General features: G+C 38.1%; 1 non-coding gene and 1 pseudogene across 1 annotated transcript; one reads left to right on the top strand and one right to left on the bottom strand.

Moving 5' to 3' along the window:
- Positions 1-8,531: 8,531 nt before the first annotated feature.
- Positions 8,532-11,495, top strand: LOC132346171 (myb/SANT-like DNA-binding domain-containing protein 7; annotated as a pseudogene).
- Positions 11,496-14,932: 3,437 nt separating this feature from the next.
- Positions 14,933-15,004, bottom strand: TRNAC-ACA (transfer RNA cysteine (anticodon ACA)). Its single transcript has one exon. It is a non-coding gene; the product is annotated as a tRNA-Cys (tRNA).
- Between the last annotated feature and the right edge of the window lie 7,190 nt (positions 15,005-22,194).

Below are 22,194 nucleotides of genomic sequence, written 5' to 3'. Positions count from 1 at the left end.
TATGCCTTTATATAACAGTAAATGTAAACCTGTGATATAAAAGATTGCTTCAAGAAGAACTGCTGTTATTTATGTGTAGAAATTATTTTAAATATATTTCAAAGAAAATGTGTGGTTTTAAAAATCTATGTCATTGCCATGTAAGCAAGGAAATTATAATTGTGAATAATTATACAGTGAATTAAATCATTAAGCTTTTTTAAAAATATGACTGCTCAAGAGGACTGTGGAATTATTGAGAGACTTAAATAAGGGTATATTATGCTATTCAACCTGCTTAATATCATTCCATAGAGACCTTCTTTTTGCTTTGTGATAAGCAAAGAGCCCTTTTCTTTGTCTTTAAACACAAGCATCAAAATATTAGCTATATTATATTGCCTTGAAACTCTTCTCTAGAATTACTTCACTTAACAAATGTCTTAAATTGAGGGCCACAGCTTCTTGCTGAATGTTGGCTAGAGACTTGTCCACAGCTTCTTGCCACACGAGTCTGCTAACATATCAGTTTACTTGTTCAAAACCAGCAAAGCAGAAGCATTTAGGAGAAGTTAATTTTACTGGCAATTCAGAGTCCTCCATAAGGTTACATGATATACAAAGGAAAACATTAGTTTTGCCTTATCTCTGATGGAATGACAGGTGGGTAGAAAAATGCAGTTCCATTTTGAACATAATAAACAAATATTTGCCTGGAAAATCCCATGGGCAGAGGAGCCTGGTGGGCTGCAGTCCATGGGGTCGCTAAGAGTCAGACATGACTGAGTGACTTCACTTTCACTTTTCATTTTCATGCATTGGAGAAGGAAATGGCAACTCACTCCAGTGTTCTTGCCTGGAGAATCCCAGGGACGGGGGAGTCTGGTGGGCTGCCATCTGTGGGGTTACACAGAGTTGGACATGACTGAAGCGAATTAGCAGCAGCAGCAGCATGCACATATATATATGGTAATGAAATTAGATGTTGCTAATACATAATTATTAGACTTAAGCTAAAATCTTAGTTTATGCCATGCATGAAGCTAAACCACTATGTGTAAATTATTTATTATGTAATTAAAAGAAGTTTCCATACAAAATTCATGTTAATTTTTACAAATCTTCTTTTAATAGCTAAGTATAAAGTGCTTATATGTAATGTTCAGTAATATTAGTACAAGTTATACAAATTGGAATATAAATAAAAATGTGCATATGTACAACTTATTACATGATAAAGAACATGTGAATGACTGTCCCAATGTCAAATGTTTGAATACCTTGACCTCCTTACATTTTTACTTAAAATAGAAATATGGAGGCTTTTGTTTGCAATAAAAAAATAACTTAGTTATGTGTCGTGTTTGTTGTATGTGACAGAATATATATTCATAGCATAAGTCAAATTTTTCCCTTATCTACTAATGTAGATATATTGTTTATACTCATACATTTTTCTGTTATAAATTGGAGAAACACATTAACCATAATTATTATGTTCTTATAACTAGCAATCCTTCCCCCTCTCTTATCTCCTACCAGTAAATTTCTTACCTGTCAAGAGGAGAAAATTTTGAAATTTTTTAGTCTCCCAAATTGTTTAAATATGACTATAGATCTTTTTTGATTTATGATAGAGTTATATCCTGATACCCTGGAGAAGGAAATGGCAACCCACTCCAGTACTCTGGCCTGGAAAATCCCATGGACAGAGGAGCCTGGTAGGCTACAGTCCATGGGATTGCAAAGAGTCGGACACGACTGAGTGACTTCACTTTCACTTACACTATATCCTGATAAACTCATTGCAAGTTGAAAATATCAGAAGCCAAAACTGTATCTAATATGACTAACCCACCAAACACCATAGCTTGGCCTAGCCCATCTTAAATGTACATTTACATTAGCCTACAAGTCAGGCAAAATCATCTAACACAAAGTCTGTTTTATGATAAAGTATCAAATATCTGGCTACTGCACTAAAAGTGAAAAACAGAATGGCGGTAAGGGGACAGAAGTGTTGTAAATTCTCCTGTTGCTTACCCCTTGTGTCACATAGCTGACTGGGAGCTGTGGCTCACTGCCACTGCCCAGTATGGGGAGAAGGTATCCTACCTCATATCATTAGCCCAGGAAAAGATGAAAATTCAAAACTCAAAGTACAGTTTCTACCTACAGCATACAGCTTTTGAAACATCATACAGTCAAAAAAATCTTAAGTCGAACCATCCTAAATTGGGGATCATCTGTAGTAGGATGAACTACTATTACTTTTAATGGTAGAGTTCACAGAATGCATTTACTATGATAATTTGCAAGTACACTAGACAGCCCGTTCAAGTAATTATTAGGAAAAAAGTAACAGTGCCCCTTGGGATATAATGCAAGACAAAGTAAAAGAGTTTTTTCTGGATTGAAGAAGGTACAACTCTTACCTCCTTCTTCCTATCTGACTGTAACTTTTGTTAGAAAATAGAACAAAGGGAAGTTAAAACTTGATGAATGTAAAGCAAAATATAGAGGTCATTATATATTTTATAAAAATAAGTGTAAGTTTCAAACAATGAATAATCATGCATTATGGCAACTGATTCAAGACAAGGGAAACAAATGATAACTGAAAAAGGCATATACACTTATCAAGTACTAACTACTTTAAAGAGTATGTTTCCATGGATTGCGATATAAACATGAGTCACAAGACTAAGTTTTTCTTAAGACTTACTTATTTTTAAATACATTTTTTTTTTTACTATTTTTCCTTCTAAATAAGAAACCTTACCCTAGATTTCATTAAAATGTTATGCTTTAGGTGATAAATCTTACATTCCGTTTACTCCTGAAATATATATAGTGTTTTCAGAGGCAGTTTCTCCAGCTAAAGAAAAAAAGAGTAAAATCTTACAAAATTTTCAAGGTCTAAAATTTATGAAGAAGGGTAATAAAACCATATGCAAGCTTATAGAGAATAACATTTTATAAAAATTAGAAATTAAATATATTCAAGCATTATAGTTTAAAAATCACTTTAATTTCTATTATATTTAGAATGGATAAATTAAAGTCCATGGGTTAAAAAAAAATGGCCCACTGTATGTTCTTGGAAATGCAGTATTTTTGTAACATAGCTATGCTCTTCATTTCTGTATTATCTGTGGTTGCTCTTATCCTGTAACTGCAGAGTTGAGTAGTTGTGACAGAGACCGTTTGACCTGCAGAGCCTAACATTATTGGATAGGCTACAACAAAACAATGTGCTGATTCCTGTTTTAGACACTTATCACTTGACTTATGTTGCTGAATTCAAATGGATTGTAAATAAAATACAACAAATTCTGGTATAACATACAAAGAATTTTAGATTTATATTTTGCTGATGTTCTGCAATTTTCTCTAGTTTTTCTAGTATTTTCAAAGAAATTCAAAATATTGATTCTACTAATCTCAAAATCACTCAAGTCCTGTGTGTGTGTTTGTGTATATGGTGATGGTGCCGTTTTCACTAAGTTGTGTCCGACTCTTGTGACCCCCTGGACTGTAATCCACCAGGCTCCTCTGTCCAGGGGATTTCCCAGGCAAGCATACTGGGATAGGTTGCCATTTCCTTCTCCAAGGGATTGTCCCAACCTAGGGATTGAACCCAAATTAAATTTTTTTTGAATATATTTAATTTCTAATTGAATCTGCATTGCAGGCAGATTCTTTACTGACTGAGCCACCAGGCAATCCCATTTCATATATGTATATATTATGCATAAATGTGTATATACATGTCTGAATAGTTCACCTCCATCTCTGTGAAATATGCTTTTAATATTAAGCGAAAAGGCAGTTAATTTCTTTAACATTTAATTAGGCAGATACCTAAGTTAGCTCCTTCCAATGGCAGGTATTGTTTTGAAAAACTCCCTCTTCTTCTGTAATACAGTTATTCTTTATTTATATTCAAATCATAATCTAAAGCTCATCATTTTAGTTTGGCATTCCCCTAAAGACAAGTCTCCTCAATGTGTCTTTATAGGGATTTTGCTTCCAGGATTAAGTTTGAGTCCCAAACAGAGCATATGTGATGTAAAAACAATGTTATGTTTAAACATATTGCAATTTTAAATATAAAATAATCAGCTATTAATATATATTTAATGAATGTATTTATAAATAATATTAATGTATAAATTTAAAAGTAATGCAAGTTATAAATTAGAAGGGTTATTTTGTTGTTTCTAAAGTCTACTTTTTGGGCTGCCTAAGTTTCTTAGGCCACCAGTAAACTTTGAAAATTTTCTTTCAAATCTGTGGAAAGCAAAGAGATGAAAAGGAAACTCCATACCAGCTTATGAGAATGTACTTCTCTGATGATATAATCAGAGCAAATCTATAGACTCTTTCCCTTAATAATTTAAGAGCATTTTAAAATAGGTGTGAAAATATACCTGGAAGAACACAGCCTAAATAGACAAGGATTTAGTACTCAAAACAACATAAAAAGTACTACCTGAGAATATTGTTGCAAGTGTTCATCTAGCTTTAAGGATGTGCATAAATAAATCTAGAATGGTAACACATCAGAATCATTTTCATGACTTTCAGAGCTAACAGTCATATACTCATGTCATTCAGTCATCAATTCTCATGTTTCTACCATCAGTGCCGCAGTCTCTGAGGAAGAAGTAATAAGTAGCAATCCTTCTGTTCAAGGGCTTTGCCTCCTAATTAAGAGATAAATCTAAATGAGCGTTTGCACAAAACCCCAAGCATTAGCAAGCAATTTTTAAAATAGCCTTTTAGAGAAATATGCCATGGCAATGGTTTTAAAATATTCTCCTGCTATAACCTAAATATGTTTTATTTTATACCCAGGCATACATACACAGACACACAATCACTTAAATGTCAAGAAACAACATCTATTTTTAGCTCTAGTAATGCCAAAGCCTTTGACTGTGTGGATCACAGTAAACTGTGGAAAAGTCTTCAAGAGATGGAATACCAGACCACCTGATCTGCCTCTTGAGAAATTTGTATGCAGGTCAGGAAGCAACAGTTAGAACTGGACATGGAACAACAGACTGGTTCCAAATAGGAAAAGGAGTTCGTCAAGGCTGTATATTGTCACCCTGTTTATTTAACTTATATGCAGAGTACATCATGAGAAACGCTGGACTGGAAGAAACACAAGCTGGAATCAAGATGCCAGGAGAAATATCAATAACCTCAGATATGCAGATGACACCACCCTTATGGCAGAAAGTGAAGAGGAACTAAAAAGCCTCTTGATCAAAGTGAAAGTAGAGAGTGAAAAAGTTGGCTTAAAGCTCAACATTCAGAAAATGAAGATCATGGCATCCGGTCCCACCGCTTCATGGGAAATAGATGGGGGAACAGTGGAAACAGTGTCAGACTTTATTTTTCTGGGCTCCAAAATCACTACAGATGGTGACTGCAGCCATGAAATTCAAAGACACTTACTCCTTGGAAGGAAAGTTATGACCAACCTAGATAGCATATTCAAAAGCAGAGACAGTACTTTGCCAACAAAGGTTCGTCTAGTCAAGGCTATGGTTTTTCCTGTGGTCATGTATGGATGTGAGAGTTGGACTGTGAAGAAGGCTGCGTGCCAAAGAATTGATGCTTTTGAACTGTGGTGTTGGAGAAGACTCTTGAGAGTCCCTTGGACTGCAAGGAGATCCAATGAGTCCATTCTAAAGGAGATCAGCCCTGGGATTTCTTTGGAAGGAATGATGCTAAAGCTGAAACTCCATTACTTTGGCCACCTCATGAGAAGTGTTGATTCATTGGAAAAGACCCTGAATCTGGGAGGGATTGGGGGCAGGAGGAAAAGGGGACGACAGAGGATGAGATGGCTGGATGGCATCACTGACTCGATGGATGTGAGTCTGAGTGAACTCCGGGGGTTGGTGATGGACAGGGAGGCCTGGCGTGCTGCGATTCATGGGGTCGCAAAGAGTCAGACAAGGCTGAGCGACTGATCTGATCTGATCTGAATATGCTCTATTCTGTTCAAGTTGATGTCATTTTTGGTACAATTGTCAAAAACCTTAAGCTGATAACATGAGTTGTCAATGGGTCATAACCTGCTGTTTGAAGAACAGTGCCCTGAGATTTTATTAAGGACCTAAATATTTTCAGATAAAGAATTGGCCAATAGCGTATACAAGAAACATAACTGAGTTCAAAGCTGCAAGATCTTGATGAGCCTTGCAGCTCGGCAATGTAATGATTTTATGAGCTATTCTAAGTCAGTCTACTTTGGAACCTTAGTTTGTCATCTATAAAAACAAAATAAAATTTTGTCTATCCCACTGAATATAGAATTTTGGAAATAAACAATGATAACAGATATGGAAGCATTTTGTCAACTGTAATGTAACAAAATTTATAATTTATTTTGAATGTTTAAATAACTAGGAATAAACCAGATCACAATATTCAGTTTTTAGAGACTTGAAAGTAGTCTTACAAGAATTTTAACTTCTCAATTTTTATCATTAAAGAAGATATTCTGAAGCAACTAGAGGAAAGCAGTGGTTTCTTCAGTGAATACATGTGAGTGTAGAAGTGTGGAACAGAAGCAGGGGCCATGTTGTCATCAGAGGGGCAGTAAAATTTCCCATCTCTAGTAGTGTTAGGGCTGCCGTAACAAAGTTCTACAGACTGAGAAGCCTGAACAGCAGAATTTTTTTTTTTTTTTTTTAGTAGTTCTGGAGCCTAGAAGTCTGAGATCAAGTGTCAGGCATGGTTGGTTTCTTCCATGCTCTTTCTCACTGACTTGTAAATGGCTGTCTTCACCCTGTGTCTTCACATGGTTTTTTCTTGTGTGTGTGTGTTTCCTAATCTTCCATCTTACAAGGACATGAGTAATACTGGATTAGGACCCATCTTAATGATCTTATTTTAACTTTATTACCTCTAAAGGCCATAATTCCAAATATAGTAAAATTCTGAGTTACTGGTGGTTAAGACTTCAACATATGAACTTAGGAGAACACAATTTAGCCTGTAACACCATTTACTTTCTCCTTTGTTATTATTACTTATACTTTGTCATTTAATACCAAGGAAAACATGCTATTTATTTATGCATAATGCTTTGTGTACAACTGAATATCTCATTCATTTTTTCAAGGGTTCAAAATATAATTATTTCTGTATTAGAAAAATGGTCATATCTCATTTATAATTTATTAAATTATACTATTTAATAAAATCAATTATTTAACAAAAATCATTCTTTAATGCTTCCTCTTAACAAAAGAAAATATATTTTTAAAAAGGCACAGCAACTTGATTAGTTCCCAATCTTAAAATGGAGGCTGCTGCTGCTGCTGCTAAGTCGCTTCAGTCGTGTCTGCCTCTGTGCGACCTCATAGACGGCGGCCCACCAGGCTCCCCAGTCCCTGGGATTCTTCAGGGAAGAACATTGGAGTGGGTTGCCATTTCCTTCTCCAATGCATGAAAGGGAAAAGTGAAAGTGAAGTCGCCAACCCCATGGTCTGCAGCCTACCAGGCTCCTCCGTCCATGGGATTTTCCAGGCAAGAGTACTGGAGTGGGGTGCCATTGCCTTCTCCATAAAATGGAGGCAGTAGTTGTCTATTTGGAGATAGAGATTTTTTAAAGGAAATTAACATATTCAAAAAGTCAAATAAGGATCTGAGATAAAATATTAATATATTTACATATTTAGAAGTAAATGAAAGATTTTGAATGCTACTAAATTTTGTTTCAAGTTACTTAGTTCCCCAGCTAAGTAAAAACATTTGTTTTCTTTGTTGAAGCATCCTAAGACTAATAAAAATCCATTTTAATTAGCAAGAATACATTGCATTTTCAGCTACAGACACAAATGCATTCCCACAGTTTGAGACTGTATAAGATTGTTATATTCTTATTTATAATTTGCATATTTATAGTAATACAAAACTGCTTTCCTGAGTGCTGCCAGCTTCTCTGCCGCCTCACGGCTGCCACTGGGATTCACCTGAGCTGCACATCAGCTTGTGTGGCCATCCATAAGGATGGTTGGGCTGGCGTGGTTGCAAATGACGCAGGCGACAGAGTTACTCCAGCTGTTGTTGCTTACTCAAAAAATGAAGATGTTGTTGGATTGGCAGCAAAACAAAGTAGAATAAGAAATATTTCAAACTCAGTAATGAAAATCAAGCAGATCCTTGGCAGAAGACACACAGTGGTTCCAGGTCTCAGCCTTGGAAGCATCCTACTTTTTGTGAAGAAGCTGGTCCCCTTGTTACCAAGCCAGTAAGGCCCTTTGTAGCCCTTGGTCCGGTCCCCATCCTAAGTGACCTCCCAAAGTTGGGCTTCTCTCAGCCCTGGCATCCTGCCTCTTTGCAACCTACTTACAGGTAGCTCTGCCTAACTTAATGCCACAATTATCCTTACACTGCTCCTGTAACTTGCATTCCTCTGTGGCCTTCCAGCCAGAAATGCAGTCCTCAGACCTGGCTTCTCAGCAATTAGCTCTACAGAGGGAAGAAGCGGCTGGCTCTTGGAGATAGACTGGAGCACCCAGAAATTCCTCACACCTTCAGGTCAGCACTCTCCTGCCCGGGAGCCTCCTCCAGCTAGCCTTTCTTCCCAGTCTGCCATGGCAACTTCCAATAGACGTGCAGGATTCCGGTGGTACAGACAGGAGATATGCAGGCTTCTCTCCCCACTAGGCAAGGCAGAGTACATTCAGTGCCTGCAGACCATGAATCACAACGCAGATGTCTATCAGGCCGTGTCCAAGCGGATGTAGCAGGAAGACTTCTGCCGCACCATGCTTCAGTGCAGCTCCAGATTCAAAGGCAGTTCAGTTCAGTCGCTCAGTCTTGTTCGACTCTTGGTGACCCCATTAACTGCAACACTCCAGGCTTCCCTGTCCATCACCAACTCCTGGAGTTTACTCAAACTCATGTCCATTGAGTTGGTGATGCCATCCAACCATCTCATCCTCTATTGTCTTCTTCTCCTTCTGCCTTGAATCTTCCCAGCATCGGGGTCTTTTCAAATGAGTCAATTCTTCGCATCAGATGGCCAAAGTACTGGAGTTTCAGCTTCAGCATGAGTCCTTCCAGTGAATATTCAGGACTGATGTCCTTTACGATGGACTGGTTGGATCTCCTTGTAGTCCAAGGGACTCTCAAGAATCTTCTCCAACACCACACTTCAAAAGCATCAATTCTTTGGTGCTCAGCTTTCTTTATAGTCCACCTCTCATATCCATACCTGACTACTGGGAAAACCATAGCTTTGACTAGATGGACTTTTGTTGGCAAAATAATATCTCTGCTTTTTAATATGCTGTCTAGGTTGGTCAAATATTTTCTTCGAAGGAGCAACAGTCTTTTAATTTCATGGCTGCAGTCACCATCTGCAGTGATTTTGGAGCCCCCCAAAATAAAATCTGTCACTGTTTCCATTATTTCCCCATCTATTTGACATAAAGCGATGGGACCAGATGCTGTGTTCTTAGTTTTCTGAATGTTGAGTTTTAAGCCAACTTTTTCTCGCTCCTCTTTCACTTTCATCAAGAGGCTTTTTAGTTCTTTGCTTTCTGCCATAAGGGTGAAGTCATCTGCATTTCTGAGATTATTGATATTTCTCCCAGCAATCTTGATTCCAGCTTGTGCTTCTTCCAGCCCAGCATTTCTCATGATGTACTCTGCATATAAGTTAAATAAGCAGGATGACAATATACAGCCTTGACATACTCCTTTCCCTATTTGGAACCAGTCTGTTGTTCCATGTCCAGTTTTAATTGTTGCTTGACCTGCATACAGATTTCTCAAGAGGTAAGTCAGGTGGTCTGCTATTCCCATCTCTTGAAGAATTTTCCAGTTTGTTGTGATCTACACAGTCAAAGGCTCTGGCATAGTCAATAAAGTGGAAATAGATGTTTTTTCTGGAATTCTCTTGCTTTTTCAATGATCCAGTGGATGTTGTAAATCTGATCCCTGGTTCCTTTGCCTTTCCTAAATCCACCTTTAACATCTAGAAGTTCACGGTTCATGTACTGTTGTAGCTTGTAATGGAGAATTTGAGCTTTACTAGCATGTGAGATGAGTGCAATTGTGCAATAGTTTGAGCATTTTTTGGCATTGCCATTCTTTGGGATTGGAATGAAAACTTACCTTTTCCAGTCCTGTGGCCACTGCTGAGTTTTCCAAATTTGCTGGCATATTGAATGCAGCACTTTCACAGCATCTACTATTAGGATTTGAAATATCTCAACTGGAATTCCATCATCTCCACTAGCTTTGTTCATAGTGATGCTTCCTAACGCCCACTTGTCTTTGTATTCCAGGATGTCTGGCTCTAGTCCAGTGACCACACCATCATGGTTATCTGGGTCATGATGATCTTTTTTTTATAGTTCTTCTGTGTATTCTTGCCACCTCTTCTTAATATCTTCTGCTTCTATTAGGTCCATACCATTTCTGTCCTTTATTGTGCCCATTTTTCCATGAAATATTCTCTTGGTATCACTAATTTTCTTGAAGAGATCTCTAGTCTTTCCCATTCTATTGTTTTCCTCTATTTCTTTGCATTGATCACTGAGGAAGGCTTTCTTATCTCTCCTTGCTATTCAAAGTCTTGAAGAACTTATATTTAAAGACCTATGTGGCCCACACCACAAGTATGGGTAATTCACCACACTGTCCCTTTTATGATATGTTGAATCAGCTTATCTGAAATCAGATAGTGACTGATACAGACAAGTTAATGGAGGATGCTGCTTGGGCCAAGAACAGTGACCTGAATTTAGCATCCCCTGACACCACGGGGGAGGAGGGGACTAGCATTCTGGGAGCAAAAAGGACTCAGGGAGCAGAGCATCAGCCTATTTTGAAAACAGTGAAGCAATCAGATGAGGATTGGCAGCTGAGGGTCAGTGACCAGATGCCAGAAACCAGTGACCTAGAGGACTCCTGGGATAACTCCTTGGGTGCAGGGTGCTCTCAAGGGACCCCCAGCTACAGCAACTCCCACCACCTTTACAATGGTGCAGTTGCTCCCTGTCAGAGCAGCCCCGTGACCAGACTAGCTCTGTCTGGTAAGCCCAGCTCCTGCTCCAGCTCTAGCTGAAACACTCATCAGGTAGCCTCAGCACAGCAGCTTCCAGCCTCCTCCTCCAGGGCTCCTTTCATTTCTGGTGGGAATAGGCCTTTGACCAGTGAGCCCCCTCCCAAGTGGCCCCAGTGAAGAAGGTGGTCAGTGGCCAGGACTATTGCAGCTGAGCTGACAGAAAACAGGAGGTTGACACGAGAATTTTCAAAGCAGGAGCAAGAAAAATTGGACCAGCTGATTGCCATTGGCGAGGAGGCCAGCAGTCAGCAGGACATTGCCAGTGAGCTCCGCAGGGGTGCAGTGGTCGTGGTCAGACGCTTGGCCACAGCAGTGGAAGAGGCAACTGGGGCTTTCCAGCTGGGACTTGAAAAGTTGCTTCAGAGGTCAATTTCAAACACCAAAAGTTAGGAGCTGATCATGCAAGGGTGTATTTCCTACACTGGCAGAGCCTGGGTCCAACCAACGCCTCCTGATACCCTGGCTCCTTTTCTGTGTCCTCAGACAAAACAGAGTAAATGGACAGTTAATGTGTGGAGTGGTAGGAACATGTGTGCTAGTGGCTGCTCCTAGGCGTCTCTACTAGTTGAAAGACCTTTTAGAAATACAAGGGGTGGCCCAGTAGAAGAAGGATGCAGCCAAGTGCACAGAGCTAGCTAGCCCTGGCTTTATCACTGATAGGAGACACTTTAGTTTACCTCTCTACATCAGCTTTCTCAGCTGCTAAACCTACTTACCTCACAGGTTGTTGTGAGGATCAGATGGCTGAAATAGATATGAAAGGGTTTAAAAGCACTATATGCATGTAAGTTACTAAAGCATATGACCTTGGCTGAGAGAAGGCTGGTGTGAGGCACAGTAGTTGACAAGATACAGAATGAGGGTTTTACACCGTGACCTCATTGCTTAAATTTCTACTAGTTTAACTGGACTACTTCCTGGAATTTACAATCTTCATTTCTTAAAATCTCTCTGTAGTTCATTAGGCCATTGTAGACACAACATGTATTGGTCCCTTTTTAAGTTTGCTGTATCTGTGACATACCTACTAGCAACCACTTAATAGTCAAACCATCTTTCCCTCCATTTTATTTGTCCTTAGTCACTTATCTCTATGGATATAATTCAGAACTGATAGGAAGCCACAATTGTGTGTTTTGGTTCATGTTGATAATCTTTGATATCATGAGAAATTGGCTGTCTTATAAAATACTACCTATAAGTAAATTCTTTGCATTCCATGTTTAGGGGTTTTTTTTATGTTCATAATTATATAACTTTAGGTTTGGTTTGTCATTTTGACATCATGGAAACAATTTGGATTATATCAGCTTTCCAAATACTTTTAGCTAAAACAAACAAACAAACAAACAAAATCCTTTCCTCCTAGTGAATATCACCACATCCATGTAACAAGATTGATCAAATGGGATTTCCACCAACCATCCTGGAAAGAGTGAAAAATCATATTCCTTTACATTAAAAAGCAGTAAGTGCTAGGGAAAAGGTGTCGCAGATATTGGGGATTTTTAAAAGATTCTCAACCCAATGATAGGTTCGATTTTCTTGGAGAAAGGGAAGACCACTGAGATTAAATTAGGATCATTTAAAAAACACTGCCATCTTCTGACTATCCAGGTAGGTCTTTGTATAGAGATGTACAGAACACTTTTGCCCAGAAATCCATGGAAGGAGGTGGAGGAGGATCCATCATGCAAAACTCTGGATCCTACTCCTGTCAGGCCAATTAGTTTGGAAGCCTGTCTCCAACTCTCTATTAAGGATGAAAAAAAATCTCTAATATTAAGCTATATATATTAGAAAAAAATTGTCATTGTGGATAATGTATAATAATGAGAAAGAATTTCACTATGCCCAGATTGAAATCATTTAACAAATATTTATATATTTACCCAATTATATATTGGGTACACTATATCTTTTTTTTAATTTATTTATTTTAATTAGAGGCTAATCACTTTACAATAATGTATTGGTTTTGCCATACATCAACATGAATCCACCACGGGTGTACACATGTTCCCAATCCTGAACCCCCCTCCCACTTCCCTCCCTATCCCATCCCTCTGGGATATCCCAGTGCACCAGCCCCAAGCATCCTTTATCCTGCATGGAACCTGGACTGGCAATTCGTTTTTTTTATAATATTATACATGTTTCAATGCCATTCTCCCAAATTATCCCCCCTTCCCTCTCCCAAGAGTCCAAAAGACTGTTCTATACATCTGTGTCTCTTTTGCTGTCTCGCATACAGGGTTATTGTTACCATCTTTCTAAATTCCATATATATGCATTAGTATACTGTATTGGTGTTTTTCTTTCTGGCTTACTTCACTCTGTATAATAGGCTCCAGTTTTATCCACCTCATTAGAACTGATTCAAATGTATTCTTTTTAATGGCTGAGTAAGACTCCATTGTGTATATGTACCACAGCTTTCTAGCTTTCTTATCCATTCATCTGCTGATGGACATCTAGGTTGCTTCCATGTCCTGGCTATTATAAACAGTGCTGCGATGAACATTGGGGTACATGAGTCTCTTTCAATTCTGGTTTCCTCAGTATGTATGCTCAGCAGTGGGATTGCTGGGTCATATGGCAGTTCTATTTCCAGAATTTTAAGGAATCTCCACACTGTTCTCCATAGTGGCTGTACTAGTTTGCATTCCCACCAACAATGTAAGAGGGTTCCCTTTTCTCCACACCCTCTCCAGCATTTATTGCTTGTAGACTTTTGGATCGCAGCCATTCTGACTGGCATGAAATGGTACCTCATTGTGTTTTTGATTTGCATTTCTCTGATAATGAGTGATGTTGAGCATCTTTTCATGTGTTTGTTAGCCATCTGTATGTCTTCTTTGGAGAAATGTCTATTTAGTTCTTTGGCCCATTTTTTGATTGGGTTATTTATTTTTCTGGAATTGAGCTGTAGGAGTTGCTTGTATATTTTTGAGATTAGTTGTTTGTCAGTTGCTTCATTTGCTGTTATTTTCTCCCATTCTGAAGGCTGTCTTTTCACCTTGCTTATAGTCCATTCTGAAGGAGATCAGCCCTGGAATTTCTTTGGAAGGAATGATACTAAAGCTGAAACTCCAGTACTTTGGCCACCTCATGTGAAGAGTTGACTTATTGGAAGGGAGGGATTGGGGGCAGGAGGAGAAGGGGATGACAGAGGATGAGATGGCTGGATAGCATCACTGACTCGATGGACGTGAGTCTCAGTGAACTCCAGGAGTTGGTGATGGACAGGGAGGCCTGGCGTGCTGTGATTCATGGGGTCGCAGAGTCGGACACGACTGAGCAACTGATCTGATCTGATCTGATAGTTTCTTTTGTTGTGCAGAAGCTTTTAATTTAATTAAACCCCATTTGTTTATTTTTGCTTTTATTTCCAATATTCTGGGAGGTAAGTCATAGAGGATCCTGCTGTGATTTATGTCGGAGAGTGTTTTGCCTATGTTCTCCTCTAAGAGTTTTATAGTTTCTGGTCTCATGTTTAGATCTTTAATCCATTTTGAGTTTATTTTTGTGTATGGGTACACTATATCTTGCATGTAGTATATTTGGAGTGGAAATGCAACATGAATGGAGCAGACTTGACTCTGTTCCCATACAGACTTTTATTCCACTAGGGAGAGGCACACAGTAAATGATAAAAAGAAAGCACTAAAAATGCAAATTCTAGTGTTTCCTATATAAATAGTGGAAAGAAAGTGAAAGTGAAGTCACTAAGTTGTGTCCGAGTCTTTGTGACCCCATAGACTGTAGCCTACCAGGCTCCTCCGTCCATGGGATTTTCCAGGCAAGAGTACTGGAGTGGGTTGCCATTTCCTTCTCCAGAGGATCTTCCCTAACCAGGGATCGAACCCAGGTCTCCTGCATTGTAGGCAGACGCTTTACCATCTGAGCCACCAGGGATGATCGGCTAATTTCCTAGTTTACATAGAATCATCAGAGAATTCTTTTATGAACAGGGTGACTCATAATTTTGACCAATAATTTATCATTCCAATCACATCACATTTCAAAGTGACAGGTTTCACATCAGTAATTACACCAGGACTACAGACATAAATTAGGTTTTTTTGTAGGTAGATCAGAATGTCTCCCTATCTTTGAGCCTCATTTCATTTAAGTGTAGATCAGAATGAAGAAAAGAAGTCAAGAATGTGGAAAAGCAGGGACAAGAATATCCAAAGTGGTGGAGCAGCACAAGAAGTAGGGAGGCCGTTTTTCCTGTGTTGTGTTAGTTGTTCAGTCATGTCCACCTCTTTGCAGCCCCAAGGACTGTAGCTTGCCAGGCTCCACTGGCAATGGAATTGCCCAGTCAAGAACACTGGAGTGGGTTGCTATTTCCTTCTCCAGGGGATCTTCCTGACCCAAGGATTGAATCCAGGTCTCCTGCATTGGCAGGCAGATTCTTTACTGTCTGAGCCACCAGGGAAGCCTGGAACTTTCCCTGTTCAGTGCATAATGACTTAGAGCAAAGTTGGCAAATGATGACCCTCAGGCTAACTCTCATTTATGCTTTTAAGATGGTTTTATTAGAACGCAGTCACACATGTTTGTTTACTACTTTCTATGGTTCTTTGACATTGTGAAGCAGAGAAATGCTGGTAGAAAAGACTAGCAGACCTGAATCTGTCTGCAGACGTTGGATGTTGTTGCCATCATCCTCTACTACATCCCACAAAGAAACCACAATGATCTGAGCTTAGTGACCTGAGCTTAGTGATCTGAGCTCACTTAGGAGGTACCTAGCAGGCCATAGTCCCTAAACAGTGATTCAGACAGCTCAGAATCATTGCCAGGGGGACAGCCTTTCACCTTCTCTGAAGCCCATTCCCCCTTCCCACCCTCAGAGACATTTTCTACTCCTCTAGATGACTGCCAGGTCCCAGGGGTGCCTTGCAGCCAACTCCTCTCACCATCACTTTTTCCAGATGCTAGATCTCTTCAGAATTTGGAGTATTTTCTAAGTCCTGCATCTGTTGGTCAACAGAAGAACTCCTGTACTCTACCCAACTCCTCAACACTACCTGGACAAATTTTACTTCTTATTTTCAATAAATGTCAGATACCACTAAAAAACACTACTTGACTAGTTGCAACAAATACGGTATGACTTGCAAAACTTAAAATCATTAGCTATTTGGCCATTTACAGAAAAGTTTGCTAATTACTGATCTAGGGAAAGACTAGCATGAAATGCAGTTAGAGAGGTAGGTGCCCTTGTCTTAAGATATAAATATCTTAGCGTGCTCAAAGCAATCATTATTGCACTGTTCCTATTTGAATATCCATAATTATAGAACACTAGAAGCAGAGGGTACCACCAGAGACAAATCTGCTATCATTATATAAATGGATTATGCAGGTTGATAGGACATTTTCCACATCATCCACCATTTGTTTTTTCCATCAGTAATTTCCTTGGATGAAATAGAAGCTTTTTCAGATAGACCCATACTTATTTCAGCTAAACAATAAGGTACACCTTGATAGCTTACAAAGTCCTCAGCTACAGAATATATAAAAGAAAAACAATACATGAATAATTTCTACCCATTTATAATCTGTTGGCAGGATAGAAAAAATAAAGAATGATACATGAAAAGAAAAAGAAGAGGACCCCATATAATTATGCACTAATATAAACCACATCTTATGAAGAATGAAGCTTAATTTATAAATCATGACTCTGAGCTACTAAAGTCATGGGACTTTGATAATGTACACAGGAAATGACATAATGCAATACAATCAAATGCTCTTACATTTAAGAGGTTTTTTTTTTTTCCTTTAATTTTTCTTCCTTGACTCAAAAAAAGGGGAGGAGGGGGTAATGTAACACAAAAGAAGAAAATACAGTAAATATTAGAAACAGATGATTTTACCTAAAGGTTATTTCTTTTGAAAAGCCAAGTGGGGAAAAGGTCAGATACTCAATTCTGGATTTAAACTTTGAAAAGTTTTAGCTGCAAACATTAAACAGTTTCTGCAATTACTATCTAGAGAACTTATCACTGAAGGAGACCACAGTTGTGATAGATCAGTATGAAGTAATGATCACATAGAGCCCACAATTGAGAATGAATAGAGCAGACCAGGAGTGAGTATCTTTGAGCCCTTCTAAGCAAAAGTCTAGATAATCACAATGGTGTGACCTAGAGCCAACCATTCTGGAATGTGAAGTCAAGTGGGCCTTAGGAAGCATCACTATGAACAAAGCTAGTGGAGGTGATGGAATTCCCATTGAGCTATGTTAAATCCAAAAAATGATGCTGTGAAAGTGCTGCACTCAATATGCCAGCAAATGTGGAAAACTCAGCAGTGGCCACAGGACTGGAAAAGGTCAGTTTTCATTCCAATCCCAAAGAAAGGCAATGCCAAAGAATGCTCAAACTACCGCAAAATTGCACTTGTCTCACACGCTAGTAAAGTAACACTAAAAATTCTCTAAGCCAGGCTTCAATAGTACGTGAACCGTGAACTTCCAGATGTTCAAGGTAGATTTAGAAAAGGCAGAGGAGTCAGAGATCAAATTGCCAACATCTGCTGGATCATCAAAACATCAAGAGAGTTCCAGAAAAACATCTACTTCTGCTTTATTGACTATGCCCAAGTCTTGGACTGTGTGGATCATCACAAACTCTGGAAAATTCTTCAAGAGATGGGAATACCAGATGCCTGACCTGCCTCCTGAGAAATCTGTATGCAGGTCAGGAAGCAACAGTTAGAACTGGACATGGAACAGACTGGTTCCAAATAGGAAAAGGAGTACATCAAGGCTGTATATTGTCACCCTGCTTATTAAACTTATATGCAGAGTACATCATGAGAAATGCTGGACTGGATGAAGCACAAGCTGAAATCAAGATTGCCAGGAGAAATATCAATAATGGCAGAGACACAGATGACACCACCCTTATGGCAGAAAGTGAAGAGGAACTAAAAAGCCTCTTGATGAAAGTGAAAGAGGAGAGTGAAAAAGTTGGCTTAAAGTGCAACATTCAGAAAATGAAGATCATGGCATCTGGTGCCATCACTTCATGGCAAATAGATGGGGAAAGAGTGCCAGACTTTATTTTTGGGGGCTCCAAAACCACTTCAGATGGTGACTGCAGCCATGAAATTAAAAGACACTTGCTCCTGGAAAGAAAAGTTATGACCAACCTAGACAGCCTATTAAAAAGCAGAGACATTTCCAACAAAGGTCTGTCTAGTCAAAGCTATGGTTTTTCCAGTAGTCATGTATGGATGTGAGGCTTGGAGTATAAAGAAAGCTGAGCGCCAAAGAATTGATGCTTTTGAACTGTGGTGTTGGAGAAGACTCTTGAGTGTCCCTTGGACTGCAAGGAGATCCAACCAGTCCATTGTAAAGGAAATCAGTCCTGAATATACATTGGTAGGACTGATGCCAAAGTTGAAACTCCAATACTTTGGCCACCTGGAAAAGACTCTGATGCTGAAAAGATTGAAGGCAGGAGGAGAAGGGGACAACAGAGGATGAGATGGTTGGATGGCATCACCGACTCAATGGACATGAGTTTGAGCAAACTCCAGCAATCGACAATGGACAGGGATGCCTGGCCTGCTGCAGTCCATGGGGTTGCAAAGAGTCAGATACAACTGAGCAACTGAACTGAACTGAACTGAACTGAAAGCAGAAGCTCTGATGAAGTGAGCTTTAACCCTACCACAAGCGTTAGATACACAGATGATACACAGCATTAGATACACAGTCTTTTCTTGGTTTTTTTTTTTTTTTTTGACAGGAAGAATCACCCTGCAACTTCCTAATGATTGCATATTCTTCTGCTATTGTTTTGCTTAACAATTTTCTCAGCCTCCTATATTGCATAGGATCTGAGATGAATCTATAGGAATAGGGCAATTTTGGATATTCCTGGAAAGATTTAGACTGTGAAATAGGGTTCATACATGCTGAACTGGTAAAATAAATTCATCAGTGTTCTTAAATATATTTCAGTCTCATTAAACTTAAGCTGCAAAGAGAGAAAATGTACCCTCCATCACAAGGAGTCCTCAAGAAAAACTATCAGATTATTTAGTTGTAGTTTTGCTGGAGTCATTACAATGTTCTAGAATCCATGGCATCTTTTCTACACATCTCATAATGCTGACCTTTACTTCAGAAAAAACAAGCTTTTTTTCAAAGTATACAATTTGGCTAAATTTTATACCTGAATTTGATATATCTATGTGTTTTATTAATTTTACTAAGAAAAATGTTGTATAACAATGTAAATGCATAGTATATTTTATTGGAAGATTTCACACTCACAGGCTATAAAAAATATAAAAATAAGTGAAATTTTCACTTGTAGTAGGGTTAAAGCTCACTTCATCAGAGCTTCTGCTTTCAGTTCAGTTCAGTTCAGTTCAGTCACTCAGTTGTATCAGACTCTTTGCGACCGCATGGACTGCAGTAGGCCAGGCCTCCCTGTCCATTGCCAATTCCTGGAGTTTACTCCTGTTAAAAGGAGAAATAAGGACTTGATTTTAAATGTTAAGTTGTGCAATTTTAGCTCAATTTTTTTTCTTATATTGGTATATTTGAATATTCAACCAATTATTATATATGAAGAGTTAACTAAGTATTAAGACTTATGGGGGAAATGGGGCTTTATTCTGCTCTTAAAAAGCTTATAATATTTGGGGAGGAATAAACAATTAAGAATAGACAACTAAGAGAAGCGATAAAAATAAGTTTCAAGTGAGATGGAATTACATCTGTGAAAATTTTGCAAACAAACTGTAGGTATTACCTTAAGGTATAGTATCATTTAAATAGTTATTATAAAACCCATCGAGACTTTAGTTTTGGATGATTACACTGGCTAGACTGTTTATATGTAAAAATAGAAAATTGTTATAGAACTTTCAAGAAAACCTGCCAATTCTACTCTGTTGGGAGTTGAGTACAGGAGACCCTATGTGAGCAAAGCCCATTTAGGAAACTGTTTCTTTACCAGGTCTGACTTTAATTCCCAGGAAGCTGTGAGGTAGTTTGTTAAGGCATACATTTTGTAAATAGAATTTTCAGAGAATGTTCATGATTGGGCCTCCTGATGTTTTTTATTGGTTCAAAGGGGGCATTCGCAGCTGCAGAAAGCAGCTTGTAATTATCAAATTGGCTTTTTTCTACAAGGTAAGATAATACACATGCAGTTTCTGGTATTTTTCACAAGAACAGCAAGCCAATCATTTGCATTTTCATATTAGGTGTGGAAATTCTTCTCTGGATCTAATTGACCTTATCCAAGTTAAAGAGAAGGAAAGCTGAAGAATTAAGAGAAAAATCCATACTCAAAATGTAACTCCTGAACTGGAATCAGATCAAGGGCATCAAAATTAAACTGCCAGTGGGTAGATTTGCTCTTCTCTGCACAGTTGGTTTCACTTTGCAAATATCCCTTCATCAAAAATATCAAAGGAACTGGAATGCTGTCAAATCCTTGCCATTCTTTCTCTAGGGGATCTTCCCAACCCAGGGATCGAACCCAGGTCTCCTGCATTGCAGACGGATTCTTTATCATGTGCCACCAGGGAAGCTCACTAAGGAAGATACACTTGACTAAATCCAAACAAGAAATAGAAGATCTTATAGGATCTTACAATAAAATTATATTTAAATAACACAAAAACATCAAGATTAACATTATGATAATGAATATGAAATGACTAGAGTAAATGAGAACTAATTTTTAAATGCATCTCAGTATTTGAATGCCATTATATTGACAGATTTTTTTTAAATTAGCATAAGGAAAAACAATACAAATGATCTCACACTTGGTGTTGTCACAAGGTAATGACACAGAGTATTGGGGCTCAAATTGAATCTTAATCATAATACACAAACTACCACTCTGGAAATAAATATGAAAGCAATCATAATTTATTAAATGACAGCATGGCCAAGTAGATGTTTATGTTTTAATTACAAGTAATAGAATGTGTCAAATGGGTGGTTCTCACAGCTTGTAAAGATTGGTTCCTTATAGAGAAGAGATGGCCCCAACAGTTTAATAAGAAGACTATTTCTGCTGGACACACATCATTAATTTGATTTTATCTCTTCTGTAAGATATTTATTAAGTACAACTAAATATATTTATTAAACTTCAAGTAAACTGCATTTTAGTAGTTTGGAAAGTGGAAAAAGAAGAGCTTACATTTATCTTGTAAGATGTTAATATCTTAAACTAGGGTCCATATTTAAACATCACTTCTAGCCTAAACCCCAATAATGATTAGGCTTTGCCACCACTTATGGTATAGTATGTCTTTGTTCTTTACAAATTCAACGTTTACTATTTCAAGGATGTTCTACTGGTGGTGATTATTCATTACACAGATTAGTCTAGTATTATTTCAAGTGTAAATCTGAATCCTGTGTGTTAGAAAACTGACTGTTTAAGGAAGTCACTTAAATAGGGCATGCACTCCTTCCCCATACATTTGTATCTAGCACTGTACACCACAATAATTCTACTGTAGTGATAAAAAGAACTTTCTTAGTTTAAACTGGCATGGGGTTAACTTTTGTTTGACATATGAAATATGTGACTCTCATCCCATATATGATTAAAAGGAAACCATTTGCCTATATTAAATGTCTTTCATGAATTTAGGAATCAGATAGAATATCTGAAAGCTATCCAGACATAATTCATGAGTCTACTGTATATTCTAAATAAAACAGAATAGATATTTGACATTTGTTAATACTCATGAGCTTTGCAAATAGTTAAATTTATGCATATCACTGGAGCATATAATTTCCAGGATTACAAAAAAACTCCACCCCACCCTTGTAAGTGCAGTAAATTACATATGTGACAAACAGTGGAGAACTGGTTGAGATGCATATATTGAGAGATTCAGCTAGGTTCACACACTAAAAGTGGGCTAGGTTTACTACACAAGTAAGACAATTTTAACACTAAAGTTCCAATTGAAAATTACTGAATGTGTGTTGCAATGAACTGCATACAGTTGGTACTGTAAACCCTAAGGCTATGAATGTCAAGAAACCATTTTAGCAAAAGATAATACTGAACATATGCTATTTAAACCCA

This window comes from Bos taurus, chromosome 9 (assembly GCF_002263795.3).
Source record: "Bos taurus isolate L1 Dominette 01449 registration number 42190680 breed Hereford chromosome 9, ARS-UCD2.0, whole genome shotgun sequence".
Taxonomy (NCBI): domain Eukaryota; kingdom Metazoa; phylum Chordata; class Mammalia; order Artiodactyla; family Bovidae; genus Bos; species Bos taurus.
This window is presented reverse-complemented; position numbering and strand designations above follow the sequence as displayed.